Source organism: Panthera tigris, chromosome B4 (genome assembly GCF_018350195.1).
Source record: "Panthera tigris isolate Pti1 chromosome B4, P.tigris_Pti1_mat1.1, whole genome shotgun sequence".
Classification (NCBI taxonomy): domain Eukaryota; kingdom Metazoa; phylum Chordata; class Mammalia; order Carnivora; family Felidae; genus Panthera; species Panthera tigris.
In genome coordinates this window covers 47,172,014-47,189,774 of record NC_056666.1, presented here as the reverse complement: position 1 = coordinate 47,189,774, position 17,761 = coordinate 47,172,014, and the positions used below count along the sequence as shown (strand labels likewise).

Here is a 17,761-nt window from a genome sequence, read left to right as displayed (position 1 = left end):
TAAGCTCCTTGAAGGCAAGAACCCGGCTTTAAACTGCGTCCTGCACATGGCCTGCCCGTAGGAAGCCAAGGCTGATTTGTGGAAAAGAGAGCAAGGGTCTTAAATTTCAAACTGCAGCTCCGCCTTTCAGACGCTTTTTGCAGCCGAGTGCGGCCGCCCACCGGGGGCACTGTCTCGCTCCCCACACCCCTTAGCAGCCCTTTCTCATTGCTGTGCCCCACTGCGGCCGGCAGGAGGCGCCACGGACTCGGGTTAAGCCTTTTCCCCCTACCTACCCCACTTCCCCCAGCACGTGACGTGGAAGGCTGCCTCCGCCGGAGTCTTAGCAATAGGAGTGAGGGGGTGCAGGGGTTTGGGGGTGGGGTGGGGTGGGGGGCGTGGAGAAAGAGGACACACGGGCGCACACACACAGCCTGGGAGCAGAAACATCTTCCCTGGCTTCGTGGGTTTCTCCCCCCACCAGAGCCAGTGTGTGTGAGGTAGGTGTGTATGGGCGGGGGGGGGGGCACGTTTTTGGGTGTGAGACCCAAATCCAGACCAGGCAACCTGTGCTCTCCCGCCCAGCCCCCGTCCCCGGTGATTAATACCCATTTTTCTTACTCTCCCCCTCCTCCCCCTCCTCCCCTTCCTCTCCCGCTGCCGCGCGGTTGACTTGCACAGCCTGCCCCCGCCCGCTTCCCCTCCCCCGGCTCCGATCATCACCAACTGGAATCTGGGCTCCTGCCTCTCCACCCCCCCCTTTTTTTTTTTTTGAGAAAGGAAGGTCCCCCCACCCCTTTTCAAAAACCACTTCCTTCGGCTTCTTCACCTCTAGGAAATCTCGGGGCTTTGCTCCTATCGAAAGTGTTCGTCAGGGTGATTTTTGATGACCACAATCCAGAAGTGCTGGCGTCCGAATGCATTTTCTTTTGCTTGGCCAAGAAGAGTCGTGAACTTCAAAACCCCCGACACGGATTATCAATCCTGCTTTGCAGGGAAGGAAAATCCTCAATCCCCTGCCCCCCGCCACCCCTCTCCGGAGATTCTGCAATCGCTGAGGCGCTCCGAGTCGGTACGTAAAATTCGCTTTGGAGTCTCATGTCTCAGTGTTGGGGTTTGGGGGTGTCAGGAAGATAAAGGGTCGAAGCGGTGAACCGTTAACTAACCTGGTGTTAGGTGAAGCTCTTAAATCCAGCAGAACCGGCACTTGCTAATTTGGACGTGGTTTAAAAAAAAAAAAAAAGATTTTTTTATTTTTTATTTTTTATTTTTTTTAGGGTGAAGGGGTAGGGCTCTCTCTGGTCTTTGGGGAGGGTTAATCCCCTTACCGAGCAGAGAGGTTGGGCATCGGTGCCCCGGGCCGTAGCCACGCGCCGCGACCATCCGTCCAATCGACACGTTGCAGGTGAAGCCCCGTGCGCTGCACATCAGCGCGGCGGCGGCGTGAGTGTGCGCGGGGGTGAGTGTGCGCGGGGGTGAGTGTGAGTGCGCGCGCGGGGGCGCGTGCGCGTCGGGGGCGTGTGTGTGTGTGCGCGCGTGTCAGTGTGCCCCTTCCAAGAAATGCCCAGTGTGCACCCAGTGCACAATCAGAACCCATTCAGCACAATCCCGGGGTGGGAGGAGGCGCTGCTGCTGGAGGCGATGGGGAGAGCGAGACAGACATGTCAGCAGCACTGCAGATGGGGCTGGGGGCCGCACTTGCTGGCGAGTTAAGTGGGGATTGTGTTTCTGCGTGTGAGTGTGAGTGTGTGTTGCTCTGTGGTGCCGCTTCTCCCTCCCTTCCTCCTTCCTTACCACTTCCCTCCTTTGCTCCCTCCCTCCCTCTCTCCTCTTCCATTCAGGTTGGCTTTCCCACCTCTCATCCATGCCTGTCCCAGGAATGGTATAGCCAGACCTTTTCTGAATTATTTATAGACCGGTGCCAGCTGTTTTCAATTCCTCTCGTGTGCACTCTGTGGGAAATGCGGGGTTTCCTCCCCCTTTTCCTTCAAACGAATTGATATCTTTTTCGGGATGCATTTTTCTCACCCTCCGGGGACACTCGAATCAAACCCTGACCGCCTCTTTTTCCCCCTTAGGAAGGGGACGCTTTGGGAATGACCATGCTCCACGGAGGGACAGAGCCGGCCCCCAGCTTCTCTACACAGAGCCTCCTCCACTAAAGCTCCAAAAATCAAAAACCGTAATTGCCAGAAGAAGCATTAAAAAAATAGCCCAGCCACTAACCTCACATGCAAATGGAATAATTACTCTGGATTCTGCATTGTGAGCTGCTCTCCATACCCTGAATTACCTCTGAATTCAGTCTTTTTTCTTTGAATTTGCATCTCTTCAAGACACAAGATTAAAACAAAATTCACGCAAAATTGGATTTTAAATTATCTTCCTTTCATTTATCCTTCGTCTTTCTTATATGGATATGCCAGCGAGAAGAGGAGACTGGACATTCCCAACATGCTCACTCCCTTAATCTGTCCGTCTAGAGGTTTGTCTTCTACAAACCAAGGTAGGGCAAATTCTATTTTATTTTCGTCTCACCTGGGGTAGGGATTCCTTGTTTATCTCTCTCTTCAAATCCCTCAAGTGGAATTTTTGGAAGAAACGGTGACAAGATAATAAAATAATGCTGGTTTGGGGGAAAAAAAGGGCTTATTACTAAGGGGGAAATCTCCCATGTTATTCCTTTTCCTTCCTCATCAAACAGGTTTTGGATTTTTAGGAGGCATTGGGGGTGGATGTATGTAAGGACGGAAGATGTTGGATGGCATAAAGGTTGATGTATGTAGACATGCATGGGAGACCTGTGTGATTTCTGAGTTAAATAGCATTTTATTCACCCAGGGCTAAAGCTCTGGTTTTTATGGGAATCTAGAAAAAAAAAATTTTTTTTCAGGCTAGCTTTTCCCCCTTGACACTTCCATGCCTCTCTGTCTCCTGTCCCTACCTTCCTAGGGTTATTTTTTTTTTAATGCCCTTTAAAAAATGAAAATGATGATTGAGATTACTGTGGCTGTTGCCCTGAAGTCCACTTGCTGTCTAAAGCATGGACACCGGGCCCAGAGATCCCGGGAGGCCTACTGCAGAGGGACAGGTCTAGGTGGGGAATCAGGCTGGTCTAAGAACACCTGGAATTGAAGGATGCTGCAGGTTAAAAGGACTGAAATCTTAAGCTTGGAAAGAAGGAATTCTGTCAATAGTCTCCTTTTAATTTATATCTTTTCATGTGCTATTATTTTTGAGCTGTAAAATTCTCCTTCTGTCTACACATCTATTTATACCCACACATCCTCCAAGCAAACTGTTACTTCCACACTCTTGCAAAATGGCTATCTTGCAGACTTCTGAAATGCTGTGCATGTGGAAGGGGTGCAGAATTCGACACGTGAGTCTTTGTGTTAAACAAAGAGATGTGCCGTTTGCATGTGTTAGTCTTGTACCTTCAAAAGAGAATTAATACTTTATTTTCCCCCCCTCTGATCAATTTTTACGGCATATGGAAGGTGGCGAGGCAGTATTTTTAGGGGCTTGAAAGGAGAAATAGCAGGAGAAACAGAAAAGACTTAGCTAATGACTCTTCAGCTAGTCGCTCATGCAATCCAAGACAACTCCTGAGGAAGGCAGATCATCCACAGGCTGGAGGGCCATGATGGTGAACTGGTGACTGGTGCTCTCCTCGTTGGTCCACTGACGGTACACCCCCAAACTCGGAAAGTGCCCAGATGCAGAAATCAGGTTGAGATAAAGATCTTCAAAATAACGTAGCAGAATCATTACATCACTGGTCTTCTTGAAAGCATTTTACCCCCAAATCTTTTTTTTTTTTTATTCTGGCATTTTTAATAACTGTACTTTGAAACGGTCCAGAATACCAAAGGGATGTGGGGGAAGTAGCAGAAGATCCTTGTCACTCGACATCACACCAGAAGATATTTCTTCATTGTCCAGAAAGGATGGACATAATCCACATTCGCTACTCCTCTCCTCCAGGTTTCATTCTTTTGAGCTTTTATCCGTTAAGCGGCGATCTGTAACCATGGTGTCATCAGAATGAGAGAGTGGGATCCCACTTTGAGCCCCGTTCTCACCATATCTACAAACAGCTGAGGTTATCGGGTGTGTGCTCACCTTATAGACACCCGGGCTAGTTCTCCATCTGCTTCTACTCCTTCGAGTGGGAGGATGTATTCTTAATTTTACTTCGAAATAGAACAGAGGTATGGGTGGGAAAAGCAGCTCCATGTGCAATGATTTCCTACGTGCAGATGAACAAGGCGAGGTGGGTGTCCGTAGGGCATATGCCCCTTTTGCGTGCCCGGTGCCTGCGACAGGGCTCTACAGTGACTAGGTCCTTCGTCCTGTTGGTTGGTGACCAGGTTGACAGCAGAGCTTTTGACAGAGTCTCAGCCACATTCTCCCAGAATGCTAATGGGAGTAAGCCAGGTTCTAGGCCATCATGGGTTGGCCCTAAAACTAGGCGAAGGACAAGAGATTAAAAGGGGAGGGTGCTGAAGACTCCAGGGTAGGAAAGATACAAAGAGAAGGGGAGACATTCCAACTGGTAGTGGCTTATGGAGGATTCCACGTGGAATCACCACAGGTGGTCTGTACCTCCCCCATGTCCAAAGCCATTTGGAACCCTGATGAGGCAGGCTTTTCCCATCCTCTTGAGCAGTCTTGGTGAGGCCGTGACTCCGTGGGGCTCTGGGCTGCTCCAGGCCACCGTCCTCTTTTTTTTTTTTTTTTTTTTTTCCTTCATGGCACAAAGAGCTGACTAGGTTCTATTTTGTCATCTCTCCTTCTGCCACCCCCCTTACAGTGTGGGTTCCATGGGGAGGAAATGTGGCTGCTGGTGGGAGGAAGAGCCAATTTAATTTCAGTTGAGGAGCCTCTGTGATGTGCAATTAAGGGGAAAAAAAAAAAAAACCTGATGGGAAATAAAGACTTCCCAAGGAAGCAAGGTTAAGGAGTTTAGATTGGTGATTTGAAGGGCAGCAGAACAACATGGTTGCCTTCTATCTCTATGCTTCAGGTGTAGCAAAGCATGACGGACCTGTGAACACAGAGCGATATGGCCGCCTAGAGATACCTGTTAACATGCAAAGAGAGGAGCAGGGTGTGCCCCTGGATTGTGTAATTTCCACTCTCCGTTCCATTCCTAGGAAGCCTGTCTGTCTGAAGAGTCTTTCTTTGCCACCGTATATGTGTAATTTATGGCAGGGGTAGGTGCAGAGAGAGGCAGAGACTAAGTAAGGGGGTAAAATGAAGGGAAAGGAGGAGGAAGAAAAAAATTCCTCTAGTCACTACTTTGCACATCAAGTGCCTTTCTTTTTAAGGCTGAGCGAGAAGAGCGACTTCCTCTGGTGAAGGAGTGAACAGCAGGTACCTTGATTTTGTATTCCTGCTTCACCTCCAGAAAGATGGCCTCAGAACCTCCACCATCTTGTGTGACCTTCATGTATATACACCAGCCTTGTGTGGGGAGGGGCATGGGTGCCTGGGAGGTGGACACATGGACTGAAATTGGTTGGGGGGGGGGATGAGTGGTGCTGGACAGGGAGAAAAAACGGACTGGGCTGATCCAGCCCTTGGCCACATCATCATTGCCTTGTAAAACATTCTCCCTTCTCCTCCATGAAGACGATGAACCCAGGATGCAGGGGTTTCCCCCCTATTTTCTCGGTCAGCAAGATGAAGATGAAGGTGATGTGTCCACCACTGCTAACAAGTGAAAGCAAATGTAATGAATATTTATGGAGTAGGAAATCTAGGAGGCAGGGGAGAGGACAGGTTGTGTGGGAAGAAACCGTAGCAACAAATCAGCCTGTAGAAGTCAGGACCAGCAAGGAAGCCAGGGTGGAACTCACCGTTCTAAAGGTTGGCAAACTGTTGTTGTGAGCGACAGCCTTCTCTCCTTAATCAGGAAGGCTAGGGCTGACAAAGCCACTCATCTCATGTAACTCGTTGGGGGTCAGGAGCGGATAAGCTGGCAAGTGAGGTTCCTTTTCACCACTGCCATTCTCCAGCCTCCTTAGGAATTCTAGAAATTTCCTCCTTTCAGTAAATTACATTTTCAGTCTCTGCTACTGTGCATGCAGTCGGATACCAGTGTCGTCTCTATAAATACATACAGATCAAAGGAGTTGCTGGTCTAATGAATTGTTCACATTTATTAAAGTGCATCCCCTCTTTGAAACCACAGAAGAAGTCTCTAGGGAGAGTACATTAGTGGTTGAATTGATACTGCCTTTCAGAGGGACGCAGATGCTAGAAGAACCAAATGTAGTCGGAACGAGGGAAAAGGCGTAAGTCAGAGGAGGTGGGTTTCTAGGGGGCACCTGTGGCTATGGATGGCGTTATCTGCGGCCACTACACAAAATCTCTTGTGCGGTGGTCTTGGCATTTTGTGAACCCAGAGAGGAGTGTTCAGGAGCCTTTGGTCGGTTCCTTGACGCTCTCCAACCACCTTATTTTTGTCTCTTCACTTTTTAGTGCTTGCAGCTGAGGCTGGCAGGAAAGGGACGTAATCCATATGTTGGCCCTTTGTTGAAATCCTCCATGACTGCCCCAAGCAGAATGTTTGCCCTGCCTTCTGTGCATCGCCAGTGCTCGTTCATGATGATCAGCACGCTTTATCCCAATTTTGTTTCGATGCTTTGTTTCCCTGACAAGTTTGTGAGCTCCTTGAGGACAGGGAGGGATGTTTGTTCTTAACACATTTGTTCTTAACACGGTGCCTGGCACATAACAGATACTTGAAAAAATACCAAGTGAATGCGTGGAGAGAGGAAGTGAAATATTAATTAGTAAATAATGCTGTTTGTTGTTTGTTCTGGTGGGTATAGGAACGATTTGAAGTTATGCTATTGGATGAGATCAAGAAGATCAGAGCTCTGCGACTGTTCAGAATGCATTTGCTCTGACCTTCTCATTTCCCACGTGAAGAAACGGAAATCCAGAGACATGAAGTGATTTGCTCAAGGTTGTGTAGCTGCTTACTGGCAATGCTTTGTGCACCACACCATTGGGGTTACCTGTGGATGTCAGATGTCTACATCAGCGCGTCTCAAACTTTTTTGTTTATAGGAATCACCTGGGGATCTTGTTAAAGCATACGTTCTGATTCACTAGGTCTGGGGTGGGGCCTGAGATTTCACACTCCTAACACTCTCCAGTGATGCCACAGTTGCCCGGGCCATGCATCCGGGGTCTGTCTCATTCCTGAACCTAATTCTACATCATGGTTAACACTGGCGGCTCCACATACATATTCTCTTCTTGGAACTTTTAGAATTTCTGCTTTGTTCTTAAAGAAGAAAAGATCCAAGAGCAATCCGTGTATCCAAGTTCACCCATCTCCCCTCTTCGGTCACTCTTCACCGTCTTTTATGTGCGTCTTTTTGCTTCTTCCCCTTTCATTCTCTGTGTATTCTTATTCTGGCCCTTCTTATAATTGATTCTTCTCTTTCTTTTTATGTTCTTCTCCTCTAGATAGTGTTTATCTACTTATTAATGTCTCCTCGTCTCTTTTCTTTCACACACTCTTCTTTTAACTGCATCTATTTTTATGTCATTTGCTCTACTCAGTTATCCAACAAACATTTGTTAAGAACCAGTATTTGTCAAAAACTGTGTTATAGGAAAAAATTAGCTCTGGTCTGTACCTTTCAGTAGTTTATGATTGAATGGGGGAGACATGTTTAAAGAGACCATCATATACTTAGGTAAGATCTAGAAGGAAGGAAGCCTGGGAAAATGAGGTGTCGACATTCAAACTGTGTTTTTATTTTTAAAAATAAAATGTAAGAGAAGGAGAGAATGGCCATTGTAGGAGGATGGAGAGCAGATGGAGAGGTAAATTGGTATAAAAGCCCTAAGCCTTCTGCTCCTCCTTGCGTCCCTGAACTTGGGGAGAAGAGCAACACAGGAATGTGCTGGTTCATTGATTAGGAATTTCAGACTCCAAACGATGAGGCCAGAGAATAAAGTCAGGGACTTCTTAAAAGGAAAGGCCAGAGGCTCTAATTTCTGCTTTAGTGATTCTACAGTTAATGAATCCTAGCCCTGTTTATTAGGCTTGCCTTTGGAGCAAATGATACCATTTTCATGTCAGGCCACTGGATTGCAACTAACTTTGTTGATGGCCATTATAAAGAAAGGGACAGCTGTTAGTTGGTTTGTAGCCAAGGAGAGAGCTGGATCCTAGCCCAGGCCAAGCTACTCGAAATGAAGGACCAGCCTAGCCCCATGTGTTTCTAAAGTAGAGAGGTAGAGAGTTGCCACGCCACTCAGACGCTAGCTGCTTTCTTTAATGGCAAAGGGGAGCGATGGACGAGGGGCTCAGTTATTGCCAGGGAATTTACCGCATGCTTTTTGGTAGCCTTTTTAGGTGGCCTGGTGTTTTAGAAGCATTCTTCATGGAGATGCCCAGGCGTGGAGGTGACGCAAAGGCACTTTCAGCCACCACTTGAGGGACCTGTAGCAGGGGTGCTTAAGAGGGGACGATGGATTTGAGATGCACGTTACCCTGAATTGTATTTGCATCTTTTTCTGCTGCCTGTCCTTCTGCCCTTTGCCCCTCCCCCACTTCCACCAGTCTTCTGTGTCTTGTGGTTCATACTCATTTCATTAGCAAAAGAAGCCGAAGCTCAGCTTGAAGCCTTTTTTTTATTAACTTGTTTTATTTTTTATTTTTTTAAATTTACATCCAAATTAGCGTATAGTGCAACAACGATTTCAGGAGTAGATTTCTTAGTGCCCCTCCCACCACCCTTCCCGTAACCCTAAGATCCACTCTATATAAAGAGAGCAGTGTGAGTCTGAAGGTGTGTGGATGAACAAATGGCACCACGGGCTGACTTGAGGGACTAATGTTCCAGGGCAACTTGAGGGGCTGGGCAGCAGAGGCTGTGTGACCAGAGGGACAGGAGAGGGGAGAGGGGAGGGAGCCAGGCTGGGCCTGCGGGAGTGGCAGACGTGGAAGGCAACGGAAGGACAGGTTTTGACCCTGCCTGGAGTCCAGCCCTACAGGGAGGGGGACGTCCGAAGAAGAGAGCTTCCTAGATTAGGATAATTTAAGGTTTTGACTAATTAACTCACTTGACTCCTGAAAACCAGACAATGCTCTACACACGCCACGCTCCGTGTCTTTTTGTTCACCACCTCACCAAGAGCGTGCATTTCCTTCTGTAGAAAGAAATGTCCAGTTTAATCTTTATATGGACCCTGCCAGGGCTTCCGCTGGTTAGAATTTCTTAGGAAATCAGAGATCCTGTTTCTTTCTGAGAAGTGGGACTTAAAACCGACGGTGGGATAAGAGCACTGCGTTGTCAAGGGAGGGGAGAAGAGAGGCTCAGAAGAAACCCAAAGCTGAGGTGATGTCTTTGATCCTTTTCTCAAAAGCTGATTGTCCTCTGTGAAAAACGCGTGCGTGTTCTGAAGCAGTCTGGTCACTCAGCTTCCACAGTTGCTGGTGTCTTTGGGTTAGAAATCATTGTGTTCCGTGTGCATCCCAATATGTGCACACCACATGCACCCGTACACGCCTGACTTGTGTGTGTGTGGGCATACGTGTATAGTGACTTACCTACCAAATACAATAGTAAAAAATAATCTTAAATGCATTAAATGTATCAGTGCAGTTTAGGTACAGTAATGTGTATGTGTGTGTGTGTGTGTGTGTGTGTGAGAGAGAGAGAGAGAGAGAGAGAGAGAGAGAGAGACATGGGACAAATTGTTAATACTAACAAGACTTAATTCTAATACTAATATTAATACCTTGAAGATGATCTGACCTCTACCACCACCATTTTAAAGCTGTGCAAATAGCTCCAAAGTTTAAAGACACAGCCGTGGGGGAGGGCCACGTCCACTGACTCTCTTCTCACTGCTTTCCCGTTCACTGCCCTGCCCCACTGGCCCCTCTGGAATGCATGTCTGTTAAGTCAGCCAGTGTTGGGCATTTGCTCATCCACACATCTTCAGAGCCCTTCATGGTGCTGCTTGATGTGTCTTTAGAAATGTTCAGTTTTTGCAGGGTATCCAGTCGCTGTCTACATGGTGGTGGAGGCAGTGGTGGTCTTGAGAGTCAGAAGCTTCTTTCTCTTTTTGTGCGTGTTGTTGCACTCGGTGACTGTGTGCGGGCCATTGCCTCTGGGTCTTGATTTTCCCATTTCTGAATCTGTGAGACAGGCTATGCAGCGCTCCTTAATCCCAACTCAATAATAAAGGCACCCGGAGAGCTTCAACGAAGAGAAATATAAAAAACCCAACAACAGCATAACAACAGTGATGTCCGTGCCCAGGCTGTACTCCAAACAGTTAAATTAAATCTCTCCACAAGGGATTCAAGCAGAGGTCATTTAAAAATATGCCCCAGGGGGGATTCTAATGTGCGGCCATGCTTGTGAACCAGGGGGCAAGGTGATTGACAAGGCACCTGGTCTCTCTAAATGTCCTGCGGTCCTAGCGTTTTAGCAGGTAGAGTGAGACCCTATCGCTGTTAAAAACAGTTACGTGACGGGCAGAGGGTCCCTGAGCCAGAGGCCCAGGAAGTGGTTGGAATACGAGGGGACTTAGTGCGCAGAGTGCATACAAGGGGTGGAACTGGTGTTGAATTAGGAGCAGGGCTGTGCTTATTCCCGAGCGCTCTCAACGTTGACATAGGCCTGGCGTGGAAAGTTAGAGAAGTCAAGGAGCTGCTTTCCTCGACACCCTTGAAACAGGGGTGGCTGTGAAATAAGGTGCACGGCCCCTGGTTCTGCAAACATCGTTCCTTCCACTTAGTCTTTATTGACGGTGCCCCATTTCTTGTTTCAGAGAGAAAGCCTCATTGCATTCCTTTGTAACAGTGTAAGTGTAGGGAAACTATTAATAAATGAGGCTGGATGAGCAGACCCTGATTGACTGGTGAGGGGTGTGAATGGTACAATTATCTTAGTGCTGGTTGGAATTCACTAGCCACGTTACCCTCCCTCTCAGTGCCTGAAGTAGAATATTAAGGGCATGAAGAGGAGGAAGAGGGTAGGAGGTATTGTGCTCCGTTCTTCTCTGACTGTAACTTTAATCACTGATTATTAGGCCAGCTGAGTTAATAGTTTTCTCACATCCTTCCTTTTTGGCTCCCTCCGTGCCCATTTAAAAATAAATGTGAACCTAAATGTAGAGGTAAGAAAAGAGCAGATTTATGAATCTGTGTTCCTTTAAAAAGGCAAACCATAACGGGGCGCCTGGGTGGCTCAGTCGGTTAAGCGTCCGACTTCGGCTCAGGTCATGATCTCATGGTTTGTGAGTTTGAGTCCCGCATTGGGCTCTGTGCTGACAGCTCGGAGCCTGGAGCCCGCTTCGGATTCTGTGTCTCCCTCTCTCTCTGCCCCTCCCCCGCTCACACTCTCTGTCTCTCAAAAATGAATAAATGTTAAAAAATAAAAAATAAAAAAAAAGACAAACCATAAGAGAGTAAAAACCCTGGTTCTTTTTTTTTTTTTTTTTGAACATCAGCTAATAGTGATCAGAGATTGGAGAGAAAGGTCATGAGTGTGGCTTGGACTGTCACTGGGTTTTGGTGGGATGTGCTGAGGAGTGAGGCACTAAGTGTTTAGGAGAGACCCAAGAAGTGTGCACACCGATCTGAATTTTAGATCAACCTTTGTTGGCTGTGTGTAAGCAAAGCATCCAAATCATTAAGACACTAGCCTTTTCCCTTATATTTGTTTTGCTGGTCAGCTTCATCAGGAGCCAGAATTGGTACCTTCAGGGTTTATGGCTCTCCTTTCTATCACCTTGTTAGAAATTCCGGGACCGTTTCCGGGCTTAAAGGGGGAAAGGGAACAATTTCAGTCCTTACCTGGTTCTCTTTATGTCTGTGTCCTGGTTTTTCCTTCAGCTCACATAGGAAGAAGGACTACAGAAGAAATCCTCCCCTGGGTGCTACCTATGGGTGCTCAGATGTAGAAGGTCTTTCTTGGGTAGAATAATGTTGATCCCTTGGATTTTTGGAGAAAAAACACTGAATGGATTTTCTTCGAGCCTGCATATGGAAGAGAAATCACTTTCATTTGTTGATTAATTTGTCAGTTTTCTATGAGAACAAGATTCATGCCTTATGTCACTTTATGTCCTCAGTGCTTAGCAGAATGCTTTCTGCACTTGGGCAGTGCTCAGAAAAATGCTGCTTGTCGATAAAGATGATGATGAAAATGAATGTGTATTGAGGATAAAGTTGACATATTTATGCCTTTAATGTTTCCATTTCTTTGCCATCCAAGCATGTCTTGATGCTTTGGGTGAATTCTACCCGAGTTGAATGGTTGAGAGTATCTTTTCATGCTAACTCTAGGCCGATAGAATGAAAATACGCCCATTTCTTAGTGTCTCACCTCTTTGATCTTTATTTTACATTGTGTTCAATAAGGGGTATTTTTTCAAAAAGCTCTTACTCATCGCTGATTATGCTTTTCTCCTTTCCTCCAAATTCCGTGTCAATACTGTCCATTCCTCAAGTCCATCTCAATGGCTGGTTCACCCATGATGTCTTGCTTGATCTTCCCAGCTAGAAATAAGCTCTCCCAAGTTGTTGGTTCACATACTATTTTTATTCTCCCTTTGTTTGTAGCATTTTTCTTACGCTGGCTTTTGGGACAAATCCCTTGGGGGCTTTTTCATCTCTATCCCCCAGTCACCTTCACTGCACTGGGCTTTGTGGAATGAATAGGACCATGGTTATTCACCTTCTCAATCTCTCCTTTCTCTTCTGCACTATTTACAAAGATGCTTTGATTTCAACATAAAATTCAAGGTTAGCTCTGAAATGTATGAACGATCTTTCAGTCACCATGGTGGAGAATCTAGTTTGTTGATAAATCTGCATTTGTGCAACTGAGACAGAGGTTGGGGAGAGGTGCAATAAGGTCCTGGAATTAGCCAGAGTTTTTTTAGATCATTTTAGAGATAAACGGTGGGATGAACCTGCTGAGAATTACTCCTGTCACTCCAAATATAATAGTTACCCAAAAGGAATTGTCTTGCCTTTGCTCAAGACAATCTTCTGTTGAAATTGGGCCTTGAATTAGGGCAATAGATGTTTGTAATGTGCCCATGATATCCAGGATTATGTTAACATATGTTATCACATTTAATCCTTACCATAAGGCTGACATCATTTTCTCAGGTGAACAGAGTGAGGATTAAAGAATTCAAGGTCACACAGCTGTGAGCAGCAAGCCAGGCTTCCAGCTACATCCTTGTTTCTAAGCCTTCTCTCTTTAAATTATAAAGAGCTGCCTCCCTGTAAAAGAACATAAGGCTTCATGTTGTATGTAGAGGAACCTGTAAGTAGCATGTACTTTGAAACTTCAGCTGAAGTGACTTCTTTCAGATCACTTCTCTTTGCGTTTTGCTTTTGGCAAAAAGCAAAGTTGTCGTCAAATGAAAAAATGGATCCCTATGGCCAATTTCTAGACCTTAATGTAATTCAGTGAAGACAAAGGGGAGAAATCCATGGCACTGGAAATCAGCATCTCTTTCATTTCGCATGTTGATTGAAGCTTGGGCACCATGTTCTTAGCTTGGGCCTGCCATTCTTTAGATACACTTCACCTCCAAACTTGAACTCTTCTCCCATTAAGAGGAAACGGTCCTTTCCTACTCATTTGATTGTGGACGTTTTGAAAATTGTTCATTTTCTTGTACCTGTTTCTTTTCAACTACTACTTTGGGTGGATACAGATGGTTAGAGAATGGCAGTCAAGAATGCTATGGGGGCACCTGGGTGGCTCAGTTGGTTAAGCTTCCGACTTCGGCTCAGGTCATGATCTCATGGTTCATGAGTTCGAGCTTCGCGTTGGGCTCTGTGCTGACAACTCAGAGCCTGGAGCATAGCCTGCTTCGGATTCTGTGTCTCCCTCTCTCTTCCCCTACCCCATGCACACTCTGTCTCTCTCTCTCTAAACACAAATAAACATTAAAAAATTTTTTTAAATTCTTTTTTTAATTCTTTTTTTTAAAAGAATACTGCTTTGTTATTGGGTTTTGATTATTAATGGAATCATGGTTATTGTTTTATGAGGTAGACTTACCTCATTCCAAAAGGAGTCTGAGGAACCTAGTGTTGTTTCAACTACCTGCATTAACGTTTGACACAGAGAGCGGTTTATGTGTCAACATATACTATAAAGGTTAAATTCCCTGTCTCTATTTTTCCATCTAAGGAAAGACGCCATCTCTTGGTGCCACAAAGAGTTCTGGTACCTTCGCTCTGCCACGTGCATATTTTTAAACTACTTTTCAGTGACTTCAAGTACAGCGGTATTAAAAGAGGAATAGTGGCCAACGGGCCAGGAAACCAGGCCTCTTCCCGACCTCACCTCAGCTCTGTGTGATTCAGGCAGGTTACATAACCTTGCTGAGCTTCCTTCCTCATCTGCAAAATGAGGTTTTTAGGGGAGACAGTTATTGTATTGTGGATCACATGAGGAAGCGTAAAGAATTCCCTTAAACCATAAATTTAATATACACACATACGCCCGTACAATATTATTAACTCCATCCTGCTCAGGATAACAGCTTTCCTGTGGCCTTTAGTGCGGTAATCCCCTCCCCATAGGCAAGGGAATAGAAAATATTTGTTGGAGAAGACAGGCACGCGGTGGCAAAGTCACCCGTGTTTTGAATGCGGAGTGGCACCAAGGCATTGTGACCTGTGGTTTGTAATCTTTGGTCTGTATCTCCTCAGGTCTCTGTCACAGTGTTTACCTAGGAAACTAGATAAAACTTGTCAGAACGGAGAACGAGACTAATCTTTCTAGCTCTGCGTATAGAACTATTTTTTTCCAGGCTTATCTTTTATCTTCACGTGATCCAAGAAGAGTAGAGATGGAGATGGTGACCAAGCCAATGACAAATGAAAGGCCGTTTTACGCTCAGGCCTCTGCTCCTGCCTCTCTCTCTGCAGTGCCCTCCCCACCTCACCTCACCTGCCTCTCAGTTCTGTTCTGCCTTCACGAGTCAGTTCAGGGATCCTCTGCTCTGGGTTTTCCTGGTCCCCTCAGGCTGGAGGCCCTGCTCTCTTCATGGCCCCCGTGGTTCCCCAGTTTGAGAGGACCCCTGCTGTGTCTCTATCCCACCCACCTTTGATGTGAATTTCTCCAGGGTGGAACCAGCCTCTACTCTGGACCCTCTGCATGCCCAGCAGAATGCTGGCCTATGGTGGCCATGTAATAAACAGCTGCTGACATGGTGTGAGGGCCTACAGGCCCTGTGCTCGGTGCTTTACACACATTTATGAATTCAGCCCTTCCAGCTACCCTAGAAAGTAGGTAAAATTATTACCTACATTTTATGCAGGAGGATTCTAAGGCATGGAGAAGCTGAAACTTGCTTAGCTCAAGTGGCCGAGCCGGGATTTGAACCCAGCTGTCTGGCTTAAGCTCACATTCTGAAGCTTTATGCCCTGCAGCTTTGTAGTAAATTTTTATGGTTGATTTGAACGATCAGGGACTTAGAAGAAACGTAGTGTGTGTCTGGTTTTACGTAATGAGGACGGGGGAAAGAAGAGAAGAGAGTGCACAGCAGAATTCGAAGAGCTGTTAGGACTTGGAGCTGTATGAATATTTGTGGACCTCATTCTTCTGATGTGCTAATTAAATATGGGACGCACCCAGGACTTCCAGAAATGCAGGGGCATGGGATCCGTGTAATTACTGTGGAGTTTTGCATGAAGTGGGTTGTTATTTCCAGAACTTGTGCTTCTCGACTGCTGGCTGTTTCCTTTTGGTTTCTTATGTTTTCTTGGCTACCAGCTCCTCCAGTGGCACGTTTGGAGGTGCTGGGGGTGGTGCTCCTGGTGTGCGTGGCATGCCTTTGTGTGCATTCTTGCTGCACTCTACTATGGTGGCACGTGTTGAAAACACTGAGAGAGACCAAGAACTCAGGAGTCAGACAGTCAGGGTTTCTGTTCTGCCCCATTAGTTTAGTGGGCAAATGTCTTCAGTTCTCTCTACTCCCAGATTCTTTGTCTCTAAGATGAGGTGTTAATGATCCCGGCCTTTCAGTTACCGTGAGGATGAAGTTCGTTATTTTATTTCGTTGTGAACAGTACTTGTCCCAGTGTAAGCATGCAGTAAGCAGTAACTGCTTTGATGGCTCCTGGCCCCAACCAAGTTAGAACCAGTTTGGGTAGTAGGGTGTCATGCATGAGGCAGTTGTGTCTGAATTAAGGCTTCCAGAGCAACGCTGGCGTTGCCTTCTTTGAGTATTTCATCAAATCATAACTGGCAAGAGAAGAAGGTATGGCCGTGAGCTGACACGTTCCTAGAATGTCAAGAGAACATGAATTCGTAGTGCAAAAAGTGCAGAAGAGACCCACCAACAGGCACCAGTTAATCCAGGATTTAAGGATTGAAGTGAGCCTTGGGCAAAGTGGCCATGAAGTGATCCAACCTAGGATAAAATGCAAAGCTGTAAGGAAGCATGCAAACAGCCAAATGTAAATCTTAAGAAAGACAGGAATTCTTTCAAAGAAAGAAGGTAACCCAGGCAGACATAAACCACCTTGGCCACAATAATGGCAATCGTTTGCATTTCTGGAGTACTTTAGAGTTTACTAAGGGCCTTCTCAGAGGTTTTCTTCCCAACACATTTTTTGATCTTCCCAAGAACCCACTAGGAGGAATTCTGGGCAGGAACTATTCTCTCCATTTTACAGATGAAGAAATTGAAGTATGAAGTGCTCTAGTCATTGTCCAAAATGGTACAGTCAGTCAAGAAGACGAGCTGGAACTTGGTCTCAGCTTTTCTAAATTCCAAATCCAGGGCTCTTTCTTCTCTTGCCTCTGCCTCGAGAGAGCCCTCGAGGGCAGCATGTTACCTTGAGAAATCTTGAAGGAAGTTTAATTGGTTAAACAAAGAATTTATTCTAAAAAGAAAACAATGACTTTGATGGGCAGGGGAAGATGTTCCCTGAAAAGATAAGGTCACCTCTGGTGCAAAAATAGAAGGGTTTGGGGCATGAAAATTATTATTTCACCTCTTTATATTTCTCTGCACTTTCCAGAATTTCTGCGATACAGCACATTGTGCTCATGTTCGGAAAAGATGAGGTGGGAAACAAAAGCAAGAGCTTTACTTCTATCAGGAATTAGATAAATGGAAGGGGGTAGAAGTCGTCTGCATAAGGACAGGAGGTGTAGTCTTACTTTCTTAGAGATACAATAGGGAACTGGTTACTAATATAGCCACACACACCCGTGTGTTTGTGGGTGTGTGTGGGTACATGTGTATATGATCTGGGTTTTCGCATAGGTTAGGGAACACAAAACCCAGTTGAAGTTGGAGAGGATTTTAAAACATCCATTAAGAGTGTAATAAATAGCCTTGAGCCTTAATGACAGAGTCTAAAATGCCTTTAACAAATGGTCACTGCAGGGCCAAAGGCCGCCATTTGAGAAAATCATAGAGGATTGGAAAGATACCTGAGGGCCAGCTTAAAACCTTTTAAAGAAAGATATGATGGCTGGAAATTTATAAATGAAGAAGCATAATTGTTAAATTGGAAAAAAACACTGAACCGAAAAGTCAGTAACCCAAACCTTGAAAAGACAAGGGCACAGTAACCACCAAGATGGCTTTTTAGGGAACAAACCCTATCAGATCTGTGGTTTTATGAGAAGGATAGGCTTGGAAGGCTGTAGGAAACTGCTATATGTAATTAAGAAAAAGTAATGAAAGTTTTAGATCTCACTTCCCCTGAGAGTCTAGTTTTTAAACCCGGAAACTGGGGTGGGCTAAG

General features: G+C 45.9%; 1 protein-coding gene across 1 annotated transcript in view; it reads left to right on the top strand.

Moving 5' to 3' along the window:
- Nucleotides 1-388: 388 nt before the first annotated feature.
- The window catches only part of GRIN2B (glutamate ionotropic receptor NMDA type subunit 2B), a 411,355-nt gene continuing 393,982 nt past the window's right edge, over nt 389-17,761 (top strand). The window contains exons 1-3 of the mRNA XM_042991798.1: nt 389-479; nt 815-1,051; nt 2,058-2,485. The gene's annotated coding sequence lies outside the window, so the exon portion shown is untranslated. The remainder of the gene's footprint in view (nt 480-814; nt 1,052-2,057; nt 2,486-17,761) is intronic.